The sequence below is a fragment of the Arvicola amphibius genome, chromosome 13 (genome assembly GCF_903992535.2).
Source record: "Arvicola amphibius chromosome 13, mArvAmp1.2, whole genome shotgun sequence".
Lineage (NCBI taxonomy): Eukaryota > Metazoa > Chordata > Mammalia > Rodentia > Cricetidae > Arvicola > Arvicola amphibius.
This window is the reverse complement of record NC_052059.1, coordinates 3,983,941-4,003,781: the sequence shown is the minus strand read 5'-3', so window position 1 is coordinate 4,003,781 and position 19,841 is coordinate 3,983,941.

The following is a 19,841-nucleotide window of genomic DNA, read 5'->3' as shown; positions in this document are numbered from 1 at the left end:
AACCAAAAAAAAAAAAAAAAAAAAACTACTACAGTTAAAAATGACACATTAGCCCCTTACACAGTGTTGGGGTGACTTTAATACCCCATTCTCACCAGTAGAGTGGTCATCCAGACAGAAACTAACTACCCTCACCAGTAGAGAGGTCATCCAGACAGAAACTAAGTAGAGAAATGCTGAATCTAAACCTTTCACAGAACATCCTACCTTCTTCTCAGCAGCTCATGGAATTTTCCCCCAAATGACCACATATAAAACAAGTTTCAATAGTTATTAGAAATAAAATAACAACATGCATTCTATCTTACTACCTTTGAGCAAAGCTAGACATCAACAATAATATCAACAGCAGAATATATACAAATTTGTGGAAACTGAACAACTCTAAATAAAAAATTAGTCAAGACAGAAGATAAAGACAAAGGAAACCCCACAGGGCCTCATCTCTACACAGAGAACTACAGGCAACTCAAGAATGAGAGTGGGAGAAATAGTCTTCTCCATGGAAGAACACACTAGTCGGTTATTCAATACTAACTGGTCAGGTCTGAAAACATACATAGAAGTAACATGATACAGACTGAGCAGGTTATATTTAAATATATATATACATATATATACATACATACATACATACATACATACATACATACATATATGCTGGCTGAGTGATGCACTGATTTGTGTGTATAGCAGTAAGCTATTGGCTTCATTTTAATGCTATGGTCCTTTAACAGAAAAATAGTAGCAGATTTTCTACTAGGTCTGTGACATATTAGAGTCAGGTTCCTGAATACTTCAGCATCATCTAGTATGGGTTTTCATCCCATGGAGTGGAGTGCTTTGTCTCATTGGGTTCTTGCTTGATTGTTTTAATTCTTGTTTTGTGTGGGGGAGTTGTTTGTTGGGTTTTTTGCTCTTGTTTCTGTTTGTTTTATTAAATAGAGGAGAAAGGGAGCAAAAATTGGGTGTGTCTAGAGGTGGACAGGATCTTGCAAGAATTAGGGAAAAATCAGTATCTTAGTTGGTGTGGGAAGTTCTTCTGTCTATGTGTTGCTTTTATTGGTTAATGAACATAGCTGTTTTGGCCAGTGGCTTAGCCGAATAGAGCTAGGTGGGAAAACTAAACTGAATGCTTGGAGAAAGAAGGCAGAGTCAATGAGAGGCCAAGGAGCCACCAAAGGTGACAGACACCAGATGGAACCTTACTGGGAGGTCACAACCATGTGGCAATACACAGATTAATAGAAATGGGTTAGTTTAATATATAAGAGTAACACACTTAAGCTATTGGCCAAAGAGTATCGCAAATAATATAGTTTTTGTATGATTATTTCAGGACTGGGCAACTGAGAACAAATGAGCGGCCTCTGCCTATAGATTGGCGCCTAACATGGGGCAGCCTCTGCCTATACTTAGTTAGGATTTCTACTCTCTGACCGGTAGTGACCATGTCAGAGGATCTGCAGTCAGCAATGGAGCTTATGGGTTACAACTCACTAGATATCACAGCTGTCATAGGTGCACCCTGGAAAGGCAAAGACTTGGGGGAATTATGTTCAGAATGTCCCTTGCTTCTGTTATGCCTTCTCCTGCTTGCTGCTGTCGTGTTCCTACTGTATTTGGCATAGTGTGGCTACTATGTGAAAGAATTACACTGTATCGAGCATAGTGTTTTTCACGGGAAAATCCCACTCCTCATTGGGCAATTTACTTGCAGACCATAATGAAGATAATTTTTATGGAGCTGTGATGCTTAGAGATGAGAGATTTGCCTAGGATGGAAAATGAAAACAAGGAAGTTTCATGAATTAAAGACCCATGAATTCTGCCTGTAGAAAAATAAGCTGATGATCGAATACAGCAATTCTGTCCCTACACCCAAGGTTAGGTCTGAGTTCCTTGGTCATGCAGCTTACAGGATTAATCACAGGTTTTGGTGTGTACTTTGAAAAAACGAAGTTGTATAAAGGAAATTATATGACCCTATTGTGTGTAAAGAAAATAGAAAAATAGATGGTTAGCTAGACCACTTGGGTAAGGTTTTGAAGAGTAGGAATAGGATGGGAATTCACTACACTGAACTGCAAACAACTGCCTGCCAGAACAAAGGAACTGGCTGAAATATACTTGGCATGCTTAGAACCTTATTAAAAATAATGAAAGAATCATTGCTTTGGAATGAAAATGTGAAGGTGGGGAAATTAATACAAAGGAAAATGTTTAATTACTTTTGGGCTTCTAAGAAAGACGTAACTTGTGATCATAATGTGATTTCTTCCTGTGTATAGATTTTAATTTATTTTTTGAAAATATGTAACTTGTGGTTGTTAGGTGATTTCCTTCTTGGGTACGGATTTTTATCTTAGGTAGTATAAAAGGGATAAGAGAAAAATAAAGACAGAGGAGAAAAAGAATTAGGTTTTGCTCTCCCAGATAATTCTCTTTTGTGTTTGTAGTCAGGGACCCACATCTCTTTCCAGTTTCTCTGACCTGGATCTGGACTCTGGCAGCTGATGAAACACCATGACCAAAAAGCAAGTTGGGGAGGAAAAGATTTATTTGGCTTGCACTTCCAAATTGCTGTTCATCACTGAAGGAAGACAGGACAGGAATTCAAACAGGACAAGGACCTGGAGGCAGGAGCTGATGCACAGGCATGGAGGGTTGTTGCTTACAGTCTTGCTTCCCCTGGCTTGCTCAGCCTGCTCTCTTATAGAAGCCAGGACAACCAGCTCAGGGATGGCATCACCCACCATGGGCTGGGCCGTCCCCCATTGATCATGACTTGAGAAAACGCCTTGCAGCTGAATCTCATGGAGGCATTTCCTCAGCTGAGGCTCCCTCTTCTCTGATGACTCCAGCTTGTGTGAAGTTGACACAAAGCCAAGCAGTATTATTAGTAGTGATGCAATCCCTTCACAGTCATCTCTACAGATTTCCTTGCTTTTCCATTACATCGTAGCCACACTGAACATTCCCCATGCTTTCTTTCTGCACGCCTTTTCATGGTCCGTGCTCTGAGCTGTGGTCGAATCCTGGTTTTACTAAGAGCTGTGTGACCTAGGAGATAACAAAACTCAACTCCTCCAACCATGGCTTCCTCATCTGAAAAATAGGGATGGTAATGCACGCACACAACCAGGCCAGAGGTTATAGCCATGTTTGCCAAGTTGGTAAAGGACAACTCATTAGGTTGGCCATAAAATAAACCTTGGGGATAAGTGACGATGGCAAAAAAAAACTGAAGAACATAGAGGAATGGCATGAGGCAGAGTTTATGATCCATAATATGAGAAAATACTGTTTTGTGGAATTGTTGTTTCAGAGGTACGCTTATACTCTGCAGTTACAGGCAAGGGATTTATAACAGGGAGTAAAACAAATCAGAAAACTTGAGATAGCACCAGTTTAAATGGTAGTCTCACCATGAACCCAATCCAGTTTATCTGAATTAGCAATGATTACCCCACCTCACCCCCAACACCCTTTGCACCTCTCCCTTGGGTCACATCACGTGCCATAGTAGAACCCTTCTTGCAACTATCTCCTTTGTGCCACAAGTTCAGACGTCTATGTATCCAGGGCGCATACTGTCCATCTCTGAAGACTTGCCAGGCCTCTCAGCATATGTGTTTGCATCCTGCAGATACTAAACGCCGATTTCATTATTAGATTCTAAATTTTACTCTTATCTCATTCTGGAAATGCTGTCTGATGGAGCTTTTCCTGGGGAGACACAAAACAGATGTCTACTCACAGGTACAGACACCACCTATGCCAACTTGCTGAAGCAATAAGTTTGACTGGACTTACTTACAGGGAGATGAGTTAGGGGAGCAGGAGTGACAGAGAGAGCAGCGTCACCAAGGGCCACCCCAGAATGGGTGGCAGCCCACCAGAGCAGGGACCCTGGAGCATACTCTAGTGCGCCTGTAGTCAGCCATCAGTTTGGAAAGTGTCTTTTCCATGTGACTCAGTTGGGTTAAGCCCCTTCTAGGCAGCTCAGCTGGTTTCTTAGAGTGTTCTCTGCAGTCTGTTTTACTAGACTCAGGGACTCATAGTTTTTATTGCTTACTGTGGCTAAGGAGGGGCTTAGTGAGTCTGGTCAATTTCAGGGACTTCCTGAAGCTATTTTGATTTGTGTAACTTCCTGTTTAAGGAGCTTCCCTGCACGATGGAATGTTTCACAACAGGAGATCATAAATTAACAAGGGAATCCTGGAAAATATAAAGACAAATATTAAGAAAATTAATTGAATAGGAGAAAAATATGTATTTCTGTCAATGAAGAAATTCTATCCATTTTGATATGACTGAAGCATTTCCCTTCAAATTATACAGGGTAGCATTTTCTCTAGGGCTTCACTGGTAAGTTTAGGACCATACAAACTCTGCAAAGGTGTGAAATCCATTTTTGGGGAGGAGGACATAGACTTTCTATTTACTATTATTTATTATTACTATTACTATTATTCAGGTTTCCTATGTAATTGTTCCTTTCAAATTTTACTTTATTATTCATGGATTTCTTATAGTGTATTTCTTATTCTTTATCTCCCTACTCCTCCCACATCCTCTTCCTCCTTATCCACCTACCTTCATGTTCCTTCTCTTTCTTTAAAAGATAAAAGAAGAAAGAAATTTATTAAAAAAAAACACTAGCAAACACGAAGTCTGATTAGTTTTGACTATCTACTCTTGGGCATGGGGTCTGCCCTGGAATGCGGTTGTTATAGCCATGGTCACTCCACTGAAGAAAACAATTTCAATGTAGTATGAGGCTTGATAATAAAAACCTGGAGTCAGATATCAAGGTAAAAGCTGAAAGACAAGAGAAGCAGAGAAGTCAGCCCCTTGTTCTTACCTCTACAAAATCCTCAGACTTAATGGAGTATCCTGACTGCAAAGGCAGCACACACACACACGAAAAAAGAAAAATCACAAGTGTAAGCTTATGATATCACTCTTATCATAAAATAATTTCCCAACCCCCCCCCAACTTAGCCTTCACCCTCTTTCCTATTATCTTAAACCTTTCTGCTTGAGTTAACAATGTAAATCCTCGCCCCCTCCCAGAAAGTGCACCCTCTGCTGGGTACTTTAGGAGAGAGAAGAGAGAGAGAGAAGAGAGAGAGAGAGAGAGAGAGAGAGAGAGAGAGAGAGAGAGAGAGAGAGAGAGAGAGAGAGAGAGAGAGAGAGCGCACTGAGACTCTTTAGACCATTAGGAAATCATTTAGCCACTGATCTCTTGTGGCCTGCTCCCTTTAGCAAGCTTCTGCCATGCTCTCTACTGTAATAAATCAGCTGTCCGCTCAGCACCTAACAGTTCCGGGAAAATGTGATAGCCATGCTCATTTCTATGGGCTGGCCATAGAAACCCTGTGGGTGTGGGGTTTGCCTCCCTGAGTTTGTCTTTGGTCTTGTAAGTGAGCAAGCGCAGGATGGGACCAGGAAAAACACTAGTTCGGTCTTCTTTGGGATCTGCCGCCCGCTGGGCTCCCCTGAGGGTCAGAGCATCCGGAATAATAAAGACACAGGTGCATCCAGTGTTTGCTTGGGATTTCGTGCCCACAGTTTTATTTATGGTTCTGCCTTCTGAGTCCCTATCCAAGCGAACTCCCCTGGATAATCAGGGTAGAGTTTGTAACAGCCAAGGCCACATAAACACTGCAGGTTTCTTAAACAGCTAAGCCCTTCATCCCGAGGCTCATTTATACTAATGTCCACCCTTAAAGTGGACCCTGCTTCCCGGAGAAGAGGTACCAAAGCCCCAGAGAATGCGACCAACAGTCTAAAAACCAAGTAACGATTTGATTTCCGGCCAGCCAAGGAGTGCGCAGACGAATTACCCTCTGATTTTTCGGGGCAGAGTGTGTCACCTCTTCATGGAAATGCCCCGATTCCATTTCAGTGGCTTCCTAGAGCTGCCCTTTCTGGCCTCCAGGCTAATCAGCTTTAAGAAAAGTGGTCTAGGTCAGATACTAATTCAAGACTGAATTTCCCCTACACAATTAGATGAAGGAAAGGATGCATACTTTTGGCAGGTAAAAGGAATAGATCCCTGGGTTCCCCCCCCCCCAATCTAAAAGCCTGAAACATAAATCTCTTCCAGTGCCACTCCCGTTTGCCTTAATTGAGCACTTATCTTACGGGCAAACAGTTTAGTGGTGAGATCCAATCACTAAGGGTGACTCTGGAGAGGAGCATCTTCGGACAGTAGTGAACTTCTCGGCCATTAGCCACTTAAAGCTCCCTTTCTATTTTGGGCTCCATTTTCATCTCCCCTCCCTTCCCATCAGGTCTTGACTTGCTGCTGTAGCAGCCTCCGGAACAACTGAGCGTGGCTGCTTGATGTCTTCCCCAAGGCCTGTCACTGCTATGCTGTTTGTGGATGGGCTGTTTCTTCCCCACAAGGCTCGTGGTGAGGTGGACACAGCAGGAGCTGTCCGTTTGCAATGGACTCCCCTTGACCAGCAGGCGGCTCAGAAGGTAGCATTGGCCCATAAACCAACCCACTTTGTCATGCACCCGGGGAAGGGAGTTTCAAAACCCCACCCTGTTCACAGCCAACTGTGGAGAAAGCACTGGCTTTCTCCTTCCCCATGACCATCCCTGCCAGCAATGCACACACTTCTGCTTTCGATTGACTAGGCTTAGACCTCGAACCTAGAATGTGCGGGGAGGGAGCGTGTATATTGATAATGGAGAATTTTTTTTGCAGACACTGCTTTCAATCATTCCCCAGCCTTTGGCACTTGAAGGGACACTAGCCCGCTTGAACATGTGGCCTCTGGCTAGCTTTGGCCTTCCCCCCCATTCCCTCTGCCTTGCTGAAAACCATTAGATTCCATCCCTAAAGCTAGCCACCAAGGTCTATTCCCTTTCTTGGCCCCTTTCTCCTCCTGAAGCTGACCATTAAGGTCCAGCTATCAAAGTATTGAAGTCCAGCAATCAAAAACTCCCTTTGGCTCACCTAATTAACATGTCCAGTTAAAGCCGAACACCTGATCCTAACACAAGGTTTTCTCTTGTATCTTTATAAAGCCATTTTCCTGCGTGCCACAGCTGGCTCCCCTCTATCCAGAGGTGGTCCTTGTCTCACTGGGAAAATACCCCCCTTTCTATTGTTCCCTTCCCTGTCTCCCTCATTCCCTATCTCCTTTACCAACTCGTTCTAGTCCATTCTAACACAGACCTCCCCTTCTCCTCTTAAAAATTTGTGCTCGCAAGGTCATTTGCTGCTGTTTTCTGTCAGAGTTAGAAAGCAGCCACTTTAGCCTTCCTTCACCACTTAATAAAGGACCTCTCTGTGAAAACAGGTGTTTGGGTGTGGATTATTTTCGGGGTCCAGGAGGGAGCCCCTGCTGTGAGGGGGTCTCCTTCAGCACTCCCATCCAGAAGAGACCTTTTCTCTGCCTAGTGCTTGGCATCTTTAGGTATGCCTGCCTTGGTCAGGGAGAGCAGAAGCCTCACGCCAAGACTTAACAGCTCACTCTCCGTCCCTTAAACAGTGCCAGTCCCATCACCCCTGCTGATCCTGCTCACATACAGCACCATGTGCTTCCAGAGAACATCACCTCCTTCTAATAAACACGGACCGTGATTCCCCGAGAGCAACCCTGATGTATTACGTATCTGTCTCCCCTCCTCCTTGGTATGAGAAATCACCTGACTAAGGCAACTTACAGGAGAAAGAGTTTATTTCAGCTCACAGTTTACGGGATCGCAGTCCTTAGCAGGGAAGCAGCTAGCCGTGCTGGTGGGGGTTCACTAACACCCAAGTGGATCAGGAAGGAGCTCAAAGACATCAGAATCAGGGGCTGCTATAAACCTCAAGACCCGTTCCCCAGCAACCCTAGCTAGGGTGTCTCATCCAAAAGTTCTACAACCTCCTTAATTAAGGTCCTCAAGTTCATACACATGAGCCTACGGAGGGCATTTCTCCCTCAAACCATAGAGCCTAGCCTTAGCCCAGGACAGGCTGCTTGGCCACCAACCCTCTACTGCCACGGCACAGACGGCTGTGGTCTTACGTGCTTGCTCCAAGAAGGTGAGGTGTCTGCTGCCTGGTGACAGCTCCCTCTTCTGAGGGAACAACATTCCCCCTTGAGCCTCACAATACAATTCAGGTTCTTCTCTACAGCCTTAAATTCCCTTCACTGCCATGCCCACACATCAAGTGCACCACCCATTGCTCAGCCTTGAGAAAGTCCACTTTCCATCTGGCTTCAGCTGGCCTACATGGCTTCCCTCCAACTCCACCCTTCTTTCTCCCAGCATTCAGTTTAGTTTTTCCCACCTACCTACCTAACTTCAGGCCAACGCAGTTTCTTTATTCATAAATGGTAATCACAATATTCAGAGGGAAATCCCACATCAAACATCTCTTGTAACATTGAAATACATCCAATATGCATGCACTGGTTCTCACAAAGAGGCTTTTATTACCCAACCTGGAACGTTACCCGCCATGGTGAAAGGGATCCATATTTTTCTGCTGAACTGCGAACATAGTTTGTGATGAGAAAGGAAATAATGATGCAGAGTCATATAATTTAGACATTTAAGTAATGCACGTTATTAGAACTTCCTTTTTTCCACACTGAGGACTGAACGCAGAGCCATGCACTAGCTAGGCAAGCTCTCTACCACTGAGTTACATCCCTCACGTGCCTCAGACCTTCTATGACTACTGTGCTTGTAGGTTGATGGGAGCTGCGGGATGGCTTTAGTTGCTAAGTGCCAGAACTCCACAGCCGACTCACAACCTGCTCAATTGACACTTACATCTCAGCAAAGGAACCTGTTTATAGATACTAAAACCTTCTGTTTCTCTCATGCATGGCATCTTTAGGAAATACCAAAAAATTGATGATGGTGGGAGAGCTTGCTGTGTCATTTGCTGGCCAGTCTCTTTGTGATGGGAAAGGGCAGAGCTTTTAAAGTCCTGGCTGGAGTAGTCTGTGAGGCTGGACCATCTCACCTAACCACTTGGCAGTTGTCCTGAGCAGTTTGTACTCTGAAGCGTTTATCAGCCTATTGTCATCACCACAATCCAGATGGATTCATCATTGCGGGGCCCCATCATCTTCTTGGAGGCCTCAAAGGTCACTGTTAGTTCGGTCATGGTTCACTGCAGAAAATGTGAACATTTTAAATGTCATAATCAGCTGATCTCCCAGAGGTTAAAGGATCACAATTCGTTAAATACATCCAGGGTACACAAATTTACTTCCTAGTTACATGCTTCAAATTCAAACCTCAAAACATGTAGAGAAAGCTAAATGAAGCTTATTTCTAGAATTAGTTAGTACTCTATATGACCACTACTTTCAAGACAGAAAATTTATATATACATAATAATCTTATAGACTTTGAGATAATATTTAATCTAAGGCCAGAGGATGAGGCGATGAGTGGTAACAGAACAGTCCCTTAGCTTTTGTTTCCTAGTGACCCATACCAGGTGGCTCTTCTGATATTAACACAGAAATTTTGGATTTTTCTTTAATCATCATGAGTGAGTTTAAGAAGGAGAGAACCTCTAACTCTAAAACCAGTTTGAAAATTTAATTAAATTGGGACCACAAAGGGACCATTTGCTTTTTATGTCTGTGGAGAGCAGCAGAAACAAGCGTTTGGGAATAGCTGTGAAATTCTAACTTGTTGCAAATGTGCTATACCATTAGAACAACTTACTCTTTTTCTTGGCACATTGTCTCTTGATGATTTGTCCTTCTTCTTCAGATGTCTTACAGTTCCTGGGACCTCCTTATTCCCTAGTTGGATGTTTTGGGACACCAGAAAGAAGCCCTGCCACCACCCTAACTTTGGGAAATTACTTTCTTGACAGGTTATATCTTTGTTAAGACAAAATGCTCTGGCAACAAAAATTATTATCTTTTTACATTATATTAATGTAAAAAAATGAAAATGTAAAACCAGAGATAGCTTAGTATGTGTGGATAAATATACCTACATTCCCCTTTCCTTTTATATATAAATTCAAGGGTTAACTGTATTTATTTTTAGAACACAAGAGACATTTACTTTGAATTTCAACCTGCATTTCAAGTAACCCTGTAGAGGACTTTTAAAAATAATAATCTGTAAATATGATATGTGATTTTTCTAGTGTGCAAACATACCAATTAGGAGCTGGATCTGAGTTTTGTCCCTGGGTGACGGTATTAAAAGTGTGCACTGCTATGACCATGTTCACTGTAACTCCAGAATTTAGAAAACAACTAACTTATAGAGAGCTATCTGTCTCTGCTGGGATTGAGGGCACAGGCCGCCATGTTCTGCTCAAATGTTTTATCTCAGCTCCCAATCAGACTAACTCATGAATATTTAGAAAACCCTTTAACTTTACCTAAAATATTTTAATCTCTTAATTAGGCTTTTAACACCAAACAATGAAAATATCCTTTTTATTTAAGAAGAAAACTCAAAATCTGATGGTCTAAGATAGTGCAGCCCTCATGCCAATCAACGATCTAGCATTCTAACAAGGAATGAAAACACATGGATTAAAAATCACTTTTCAATACCACAAAGGCAAGTGTGCCTTTGGTAAATTACCATTAAAAGCATTGTTTTTATTTTATTTTATTTTATTTTATATATTTGATCAAATGAAAGGTATTTATTAGCCTTTACAAGCTCAGAGGGGTCTCTTCTCTTTAGATATAATCTTTATTCATCTTTTCTTCTCCTGTGGAAACAAAAGCAAAGCCCATACCCAGTTTCCATTCTGAGGTCAACACTCCTTCAAAAAAGACAGGCTGATGAGATACAGGATTTTTTCCTAATATCTAAGGTTTCTCTGCAGCTGCCATTTTTTCATTAGCATTTTAAAATTTAAAGTTAATAAAGTACTGTGTAATCAATCTCTGAAGATCTTTATTACCCCTTTCTACTTATTTTTTTCTTGATTTTATTGAGCTCTACATTTTTCTCTGCTCCCCTCTTTTCCTCTCCCCTCCCCTTCAGCCATCACCCAAGGTCCCCATACTCCCAATTTACTCAGGAGATCTTGTCTTTTTCTACTTCCCATGTAAATTAGATTCATGTATGTCTCTCTTATGGTCCTCTTTGTTGTCTATGTTCTCTGGGATTGTGATTTGTAGGCTGGTTTTCTTTGCTTTATGTCTAAAAACCACTTATGAGGGAGTACATATGATATTTATCTTTCTGGGTCTGGGTTACCTCACTCAAAATGATGTTTTCTGGCTCCATCCATTTGCCTGGAAATTTCAAGATGTCATTATTTTTTCTGCTGTGTAGTACTCCATTGTGTAAATGTACCACATTTTCCTTATCTGTTCTTCGGTTGGGGAGCATTTAGGTTGTTTCCAGGTTCTGGTTATGAGAAACAATGCTGCTATGAACATAGCTGAGCACACGTCCTTGTGGTATGATTGAGAATCCTTTGGGTATATACCCAAAAGTAGTATTGCTGGGTCTCGAGGAAGGTTGTTTCCTAATTTTCGGAGAAATCACCATACTGATATGCAAAGGGGTTGTACCAACTTGTACTCCCACCAGCAATGCAAGAGTGTTCCCTTTACCCCACAACCTCTCCAGCATAAGTTGTCATCGGTGCTTTTGATCTTGGCCATTCTTACAGGTGTAAGATGGAATCTCAGAGTTGTTTTGATTTGCATTTCTCTGATGAATAAAAATGTTGAGCATTTCCTTAAGTGTCTTTCAGCCATTTTAGATTCCTCTGTTGAGAGTTCTCTGTTTAAGTCTGTACCCCATTTTTTATTGGATTATTTGTTCTTTTGATGACCAATTTCTTGAGTTCTTTATATATTTTGAAGAACAGTCCTCTGTCTGATGTGGGGTTGGTGAAGATCTTTTCCCATTTTGTAGGCTGTCATTTTGCCTTGTTGATCATGTCCTTTGCTTTACAGAAGCTTTTCAGTTTCAGGGGGTCCCATTTATTAATTTTCCCTCAGTGTCTTGCTACTGGACTTATTTTTAGGAAGTGGCCTTTAAATCTCTGAAAAAATTGAAGAAGACACCAGAAAGTGGAAAGATTTCCCATGCTCTTGGATAGGTGTAATTAACATAGTAAAATTACCAAAAGCAATCTATAGATTCAAATGCAATGCCCATCAAAATTCCAGCAAAATTCTTCACAGACTTAGAAAGAACAGTACTCAACTTCACACGGAAAAGCAAAAAACCCGGAATAGCTGAAACAATCTTGTACAATAAAGGAACTTCTAGAAGTATCACAATCCCTGATTTAAAACTCTGCTACAGAGCTACAGTACTGAAAACAACCTGGCATTGGCATAAGAACAGACAGGAGGACCAATGGAACCGAACAGAAGACCCAGATATTAATCTACATACTTATGAACACCTGACTTTTGACAAAGAAGCAAAAGATATAAAATGGAAAAAAGAAAGCATATTTAACAAGTGGTGCTGGCATAACTGGATATTAACATGTAGAAGAATGAAAATAGGCCCATATCCATCACCATGCACAAAACTCAAGTCCAAATGGATCAAAGACCTCAACATAAAGCCAGCCACACTGAACCTCATAGAAGAGAAAGTGGGAAGTACTCTTGAACACAATGGCACAGGAGACCATTTAATATAACCCTTTCTATTTATTAAGTATGTCTTTTAAAGTATGATCAGATCTTTCTGTAACTGCTCTCTCATAGATTATATGGTATACCTCTATTATGCTTAATATAATTATTAATTATATTAATGTTGTAATATGCAAAAGACATTTCATTTTACTAGAATCCTACGCTGGAGCACTGTCAGTCTTAATTTGTACAGGTGTACCTATGATGGCCATAACTTTTAATAGATGTATAATTATAGAATAAACCTATTCAGAACTTAAAGCAGTTGCCCATTGAAATCCTGAATTTGTATCTATAGGATGGAGCACAAACTTTAATTTTTCAAACTCTATAAAAATTAAACATATCTATTAGCCAAATTTGATTGTTTTTGAGCACCTGCTTTGGGAAGTTAATCCAATTGTGGTTGATTACCAGTTAATATCTCCCAGCAGTATAACCAAGGACAAGTAGGACATGACCTTAGAATTTCTTTTGCTTGACGCCAAGTGATAGAAAAAAAATCTTTCTTCAAACCTTTGCTATTATCATGATGTTTCTCTGATGCTTCTAGCACATTTCCTACCAACAGCTGCACAGTTTCATGATATTACCTTGTGCTAGAGAGCCTAGCAGAACTGTAGAGAACCTGTGATGTGTTATATACAAGGTGTAATTCCTATTTTTGATTATTTATTATAATTGATGAAATAACAATGTTAATTATGAATTATCTGGAATAAGATCAGTGGACTCAATATGTAAAACAACTCTTTATGCATATTGAGAGTAACTACATTATGGTTCCTAAAAATCTACTATCCCATGATAATAGCATATATTCTGATTTCTGAACTAGATCTTGAGAACTTTGAGCTACTTTACTACTCTTCCCTAACTTATAACCTGCCTTTCCTGCTTTATCTGTATCAGTATAGAATGTAGGTGCTCCAGGAATTGGTGCTCCTCTCACAATATAAAGGAGGATCCAATTAGTTCTATTTATAGACTGAAGTCTTTTGCTTTTGCTATATTTGCTGTTAATCTCTCCCAAAAAGCTACTGCAAGATCAAGGTTCATTCTCTGCCCATAGTGAAGCAATTTGAGCATTATTAAAAGGTATTACAATTTCTGTTGAGTTTATTCCTGCTGACAGATAAAATCTCATTTTTCCTTGTAGAATCAATTCAGATTCAGGTCTTTAATTTTTTGCTCTGTTTGTGTGGTAAAAATATCCACTCTAAGATATTATCTTCTCTCTACACAAGAATTCCTGTGGGAGAATGCATAGAAGGTAAAATTGCCAGAATATAATCAAGCTCTGGATCCAAGCAATCCACAAGTGCATCCAGTAATTTCTTTTCTACCAACACAAATTCTGTCTCAGCCTCAGTGGTAATTGTCTTGGGCTATTTAAGTTCTTATCACCTTGTAAGGTTTGAAGTAAATTATTTAGCTCTTGAGTAGTGAATTCAGTTGTGGGTTATAACCAATTACTATCTCCCAGCAGTATGTGAAAATCATTAAGTGTTTACAATTGATCTCTCCTAATTTAAATTTTCTGTGGTTGAATTTTCTATAAGCCTATCTTACATCCAAGATAATTAATAAAATCTCCTCTTTGTATTTTTAGGAGCAGTTTGTAATCCCCAACAAGTCAAAACTCTTCTCACTTCATCAAACATTTTTCTCTAAAGAATCTCCTTTTGAACAAGCCAGAAAGATATCATCCATATAATGGTGATTATCGGTTGAGGAAATTGTTTATGAATATTTTTTACAGCTGGTATACAAAATATTGACACAAAGTGGGGCTGTTTAACATTCCTTTTGGCAAGACCCCCACTGGTACCTTCTAACAGTTTGGGAATTACTATAAGTGGGCGCTGTGAAGGTAAATTTTTCTCTATCCTGTTTTTGGAAAAGTATAGTAAAAAAGCAGTCTTTTAAATCAAACTCTATAGTTGACCATCCTTTAGGTAAAAAGGAAGGAAAGGAAATTCTAGGCCATAGAGAGATCACTGACGGTATCACCATAATTATGGCCCTCAGATCTGTTACCACTCTCCATTTTCCAGATTTTTTAATGACAAATATTGAAGAAGCAGAAAATTAAAAGATAAATGACTTGACTGAGACTGATATAATACCAATTATAAGTACTATCAGTCTGGTAATTAACTTTTTATCAATAATAGTCACAGTGGTTTTTATGTCAAATGTAAAAAGTTGACTGATAAGATACTAGCCTTAGAAAGATTTTTTGATGAAAATGGGAAACATACTCAGATACAGGCAGAAGAATTTAGAGAAGAGCCTACCTCACCACCAGATGCTGAAACTAAAGAGAGGCATCCAAAGATTACTAGAGTTTATCCAGTAACATACACGAATGACCAGGAGATGATATATGCTCCCAAGATTATCAGGAAGTTAAATGGAATCCTATAGAAATATCATATTTGAGGAGATTTAAGGAAGTGGTCATTTCTTATCATTTGTACCCATCCTATGTGAAGCAGTTATTAAATTCATGGGCAACTCAGAACAGAATTATCCCCCAAGACTGCAAAAATTTAGCTACAGCAATTTGAAAGCTAGTCCTCAGTTACAATGAGAAACACAGTAGAAAGAGAAAGTAGAAAGATAGCTAGGGCTATAGAACAACAAAATGGGGTTAGAGGCATTGATATTTCCCAACATCAGTTATTAGGTGGGGGCCAATATGCTGACTTCAAAAGCAGATTGATTGTGATGATCATTTCTTGGTCCCATTTTGTCTAGAAGCTTTGAAAGCTTAGGACAAGGCTGAAGAATCAGAAAATAAGACTGAGTCATTTACTAAACTTATACAAGGCTCTAAAGAAGTCTTCACTTTTTTTTCCAAAGATTGACTTCAGCTGTAAAAGAATAATATCAGATCCAGAAATCAGACAAATATTAATTGAATCTTTGCACACCTGGAAGCTCTAGTACAAAAAGAAGCAAACACACCCAAGAGGAGTAAATGGCAGGAAATAATCAAACTGAGAGTAGAAATTAATAAAATAGAGACAAAAAGACCGACTCCTGCAAAGCTACAGAGAAACCCTGTCTCAGAAAAAAAAAAAAAAGAATCAATGAAACAAAGAGTTGGTTCTTTGAAAAAATCAACAAGATAGGCAAATCCTTATCTAAATTAACTAACAAGCAAAAAAGACTATCCAAATTAACAAAATCAAAAACAAAAAGGGGACATAACCTTAGACATAGAGGAAATATAAAGAGTCATTAGGTCATACTTCAAAAACCTGTACTCCACAAAATCGGAAAATCTAAAAGAAATGAACAATTTTCTTGATTGTTCCCACTTGCCAAGGTGAAATCAAGATTAGATAAACAATTTGAATGGGCCTATAAATCCTAAGGGAATAAAAGTTGATGTGGGATCACCCTCTGTATTCTGTGAATATGTTTTATTGCCATTGGTTAATAAAGAAATTGTTTTGGGCCTATAGCAGGAAAGAATATACCAGCCCAAAAGAGATATATAGAGAAAGTAAGCAAATTCTGAGAGATGTGATGTAGCCACCAGATGAGAAAGCCACCCATGCACAGGAGCCAATAAACCATGAGGCTTGTGATAAAATATAGAATAATAGAAATGGGTTAATTTAAAATGTAGAAGCTAGCTAGAAATATGCATAAGCTATTGACCAAACAGTATTTCAATTAATGTAGTTTGGGGACTGGGTGGCTGGAAAATGAATCAGCTAAATACAAAGAGACATTTCATTGTACAGGCTGCTAAGCTAACCATATATATGTATATATGTATATGTGTATATGTATATATGTATATATGTATGTATATATACATATATATATATATAAGGTGTCTTCATTTCAAAATTTGGATATAAAGTTATGTTGCTTTTAATTAGAAAAGGGGAGGTGATGTGGGATTCCCCTTTGTATGTTGTGAATATGTTTTATTGCCATTGGTTAATAAAGAAGCTGCTTTGTGCCTATAGCAGGGCAGAATATAGCCAGGCTGGAAGAAATATAGAGAGAGAGTAGGCAGAGTCAGGGAGATGCCATGTAGTTGCCAGAGGAGAAAGATGTCCATGCACAGGTACCAATAAACTATGGGCCTCACTGTAAAATCTAAAATAATCAAAATGGGTTAATTTAAGATGTTAGACCCAGCTAGAAATTTACTTAAGCTATTGGCCAAACAGTATTGCAATTAATATAGTTTCTGTGTGATATTTTGGGTCTGGGAAGCCGGGAAAGGAATGAGCATCCTCTGTCTTCAAAAAGTAGTCATTAAAAATCCCCCCCAAAAAAACCAAGGATCAGACGGTTTTAGTGCAGAATTCTAACAGGTCTTCAAAGAAGAACTAATACCAATATTCCTCAAATTATTCAACAAAATAGAAACAGAAAGAACTTTGCTAAATTCTTTTTAAGAGGCCACAGTCACCCTGATACCCCTACACCACAAAGATTCAACAAAGAAGCACAAACCAATTTCTCTCATGAACATTGATGCAAAAATGCTCAGTAAAGTATGTGCAATCCAAATCCAAGAACACATCAAACGATCATTCACAGTGACCAAGTAGTCTTCATCCCAGAGACATAGGGATGCTTCAACATAAGAATATCTGTCCATCTAACCTACCATATAAATAAACTGAAAGAAAAAAAACACATGATCATCTCATTAGATGTTGAAAAACCTATGACAAAAATCTAATACCCCTACATGATAAAAGTCTTGGAGAGATCAGGGAAACAAAGGCTATACGTAAACAGAATAAAGGCAATTTACAATAAGCCAATAGATGAAACTTAAATAATTTTATTAATTTGATAATTTAGTACCATTCTCGTGACCAACTAGGTGAAAAAAGATTGACATTTTCCCTGAAATGGTTTAATTACCACATTTCTCCCAGCCTTGTGTGGGCAAATGACTGAACACAGAGCTGCTCAGACAAGATTGGTCTGGTAATTGATCTCTGGCTCCAATGTAATTACTACCAAGAGACACCTGCTAACAAAATTGAACTTGATTTTCTTAGTCACCTCTTATTATGACTAATCCTTTTCCTGGCACCGTGCTGAATCGATCCTAAGCCTCCTCTGGTGCTAACCGTCAGTGACCTGATTCTCTGAACTTCCTCACAACTCACCTGGTTAAAATGAAAATATATAAATATAAACAGTTTTGCAATAACCAAAGATTACAGCTGTTAAGAGGGAGGTATGGCTTTATTTTAAGGTCCTTGCAGCCTTAAGAATGTATGTGTATGTGTGGTGTGGTGTGTGTGTGTGTGTGTGTGTGTGTGTGTGTAGACATGCAAGCATAAATTTAAATATAAATTTGTAATATACATACTTTGTATGTGCATATATAAAATACAAACTTAAGGACTGTGTATCAAAAACTATGAACTATAACAAATTTGTTATTCAAAATCTTAACTAATTTTACTAAAGTATCCTATTATTTCATAAAAATAAAGAAAGTAATTATTTCATCATCAAAAATGATCAATTCTGTAGGCTTTGTTTGTTTGTTTGTTTTCAAGACAGGATTTCTCTTTGGAGCCTGTCCTAGAACTAGCTCTTGTACATCAGGCTGGCCTCAAACTCCTGGAGATGGACCTTCCTCTGCCTCCTAAGTGGTGAGGTTAAAGATGTATGCCACCACAGCCCAGCTCCAATTCTGTAGTTTTAACAAGACTTGCCATTAGTCTTTTCAAGATGCTTAATAGAAACATCTCTATAAATACTCTCACTTTGTTATCTAATTTTGTCAAAATTGAGAAATGACCATGGGATGTGTTAACTTAAAATATAGGTGGTGGAAGATTCCTGGAATTCACACCGTTCTGGTGCTTAGAGTGGAGCCCCTCAAGAGCAAGTGAAAATCCTTCAGGGCAGCAGACACTGGAAACAAAGTGGACAAAGGGACTGGAAGTTCACTGGCCAACCTGAGATATCCCAAGACACTCTGCCAGAGCAATGGCAGTCCCTTCAGAGATGTGCATCAAAGTCCGGCATGCTCATGGAGATGTCAACTTGTGTGGCCTCTTTAAACATCTCCATGCACAGCTCGGTAGCTGCAGGAAAACATTGGTAGTCAAGGGCTATTGAAGCTTCTTCTGAAAGTTTACAGGCAAGAAAACAAGTCACTTAATTGTAGGATTGGTTAAAACATTACCAGCAGTCCATGTGTGAATTCTTACTTGATGCCTCTTAGGACCAAATCAAGCCATCAATACCTTTAAGTTTTGGAAGCCTGGGATGCAGCCCATCTGGTAGAATAATTGTCTAGTGTGCACAGATCACTGGGGACCATGAGAACTGAGCATTGCGGTTCACACATACAATCCCATCACTTAGAAATTGGTGGCAAGAGAATCAAAAGTGCAAGACCTTCAAGATCATCCCTGGCCTCATAGTGGGTTGGAGGCTAGGGTGGGACACATAAGGCCTTGTCTCAAAAAATAAAACCAAACAAAACCCAAATCCGAAAAAAACCTTCTATTTTAGAATAGATTTGATACCAATCTCTCCGTCCTGCTCTTAACTCTCTACTCTTGGTTCTGCCACAGCCAACATGAACAACAGGGATACACATTCATCCTGGGGCAAACATTTTATCAGACGTTTTTCCATGGTGAGCTGCATTACACTTTCCTGCTATATACTTATATTTATTTTTATTAATTTCTGCCCAACTTTATAATTTACTCTACTTTAGGTGGTTATTCTTTTATTATTTTTTATTTTAAAAAATAGATTTATTTTACTTTATGTGTTTGAATGTTTTGCCTGCAGATGTGAATGTGTACCACCTGTCTGCCTATTACATTCCTGGAACTGGGTTGTAGATGGTTGTCAGCCTACTACACATGGTCTCGGGAATTGAACCTGGGTCCTCTCCAAAAGCAACAAGTACTCTTAGATTCACCATTTATTTATTTTTGACAGGGTTTTTGCTACTTAGCTCAGGTTGACCTGAAATTTATGATCCTTCTGCCTCATCCTGATTTGAAAAATTACAAGCATTCACCACCATGCCTGGATTCTAACATGTTTATTTATTTAACTTTCTTTAAGAGGCAACCCTCAGAATCATAATCTTTTTGGTACTTTGTGCCATTTAGAATGTCTTGTGGTGGTTTGAAAGAAAATGGTCCCCAAAGGAAGTGGCAGTATTAGGAGGTGTGACCTTGTTGG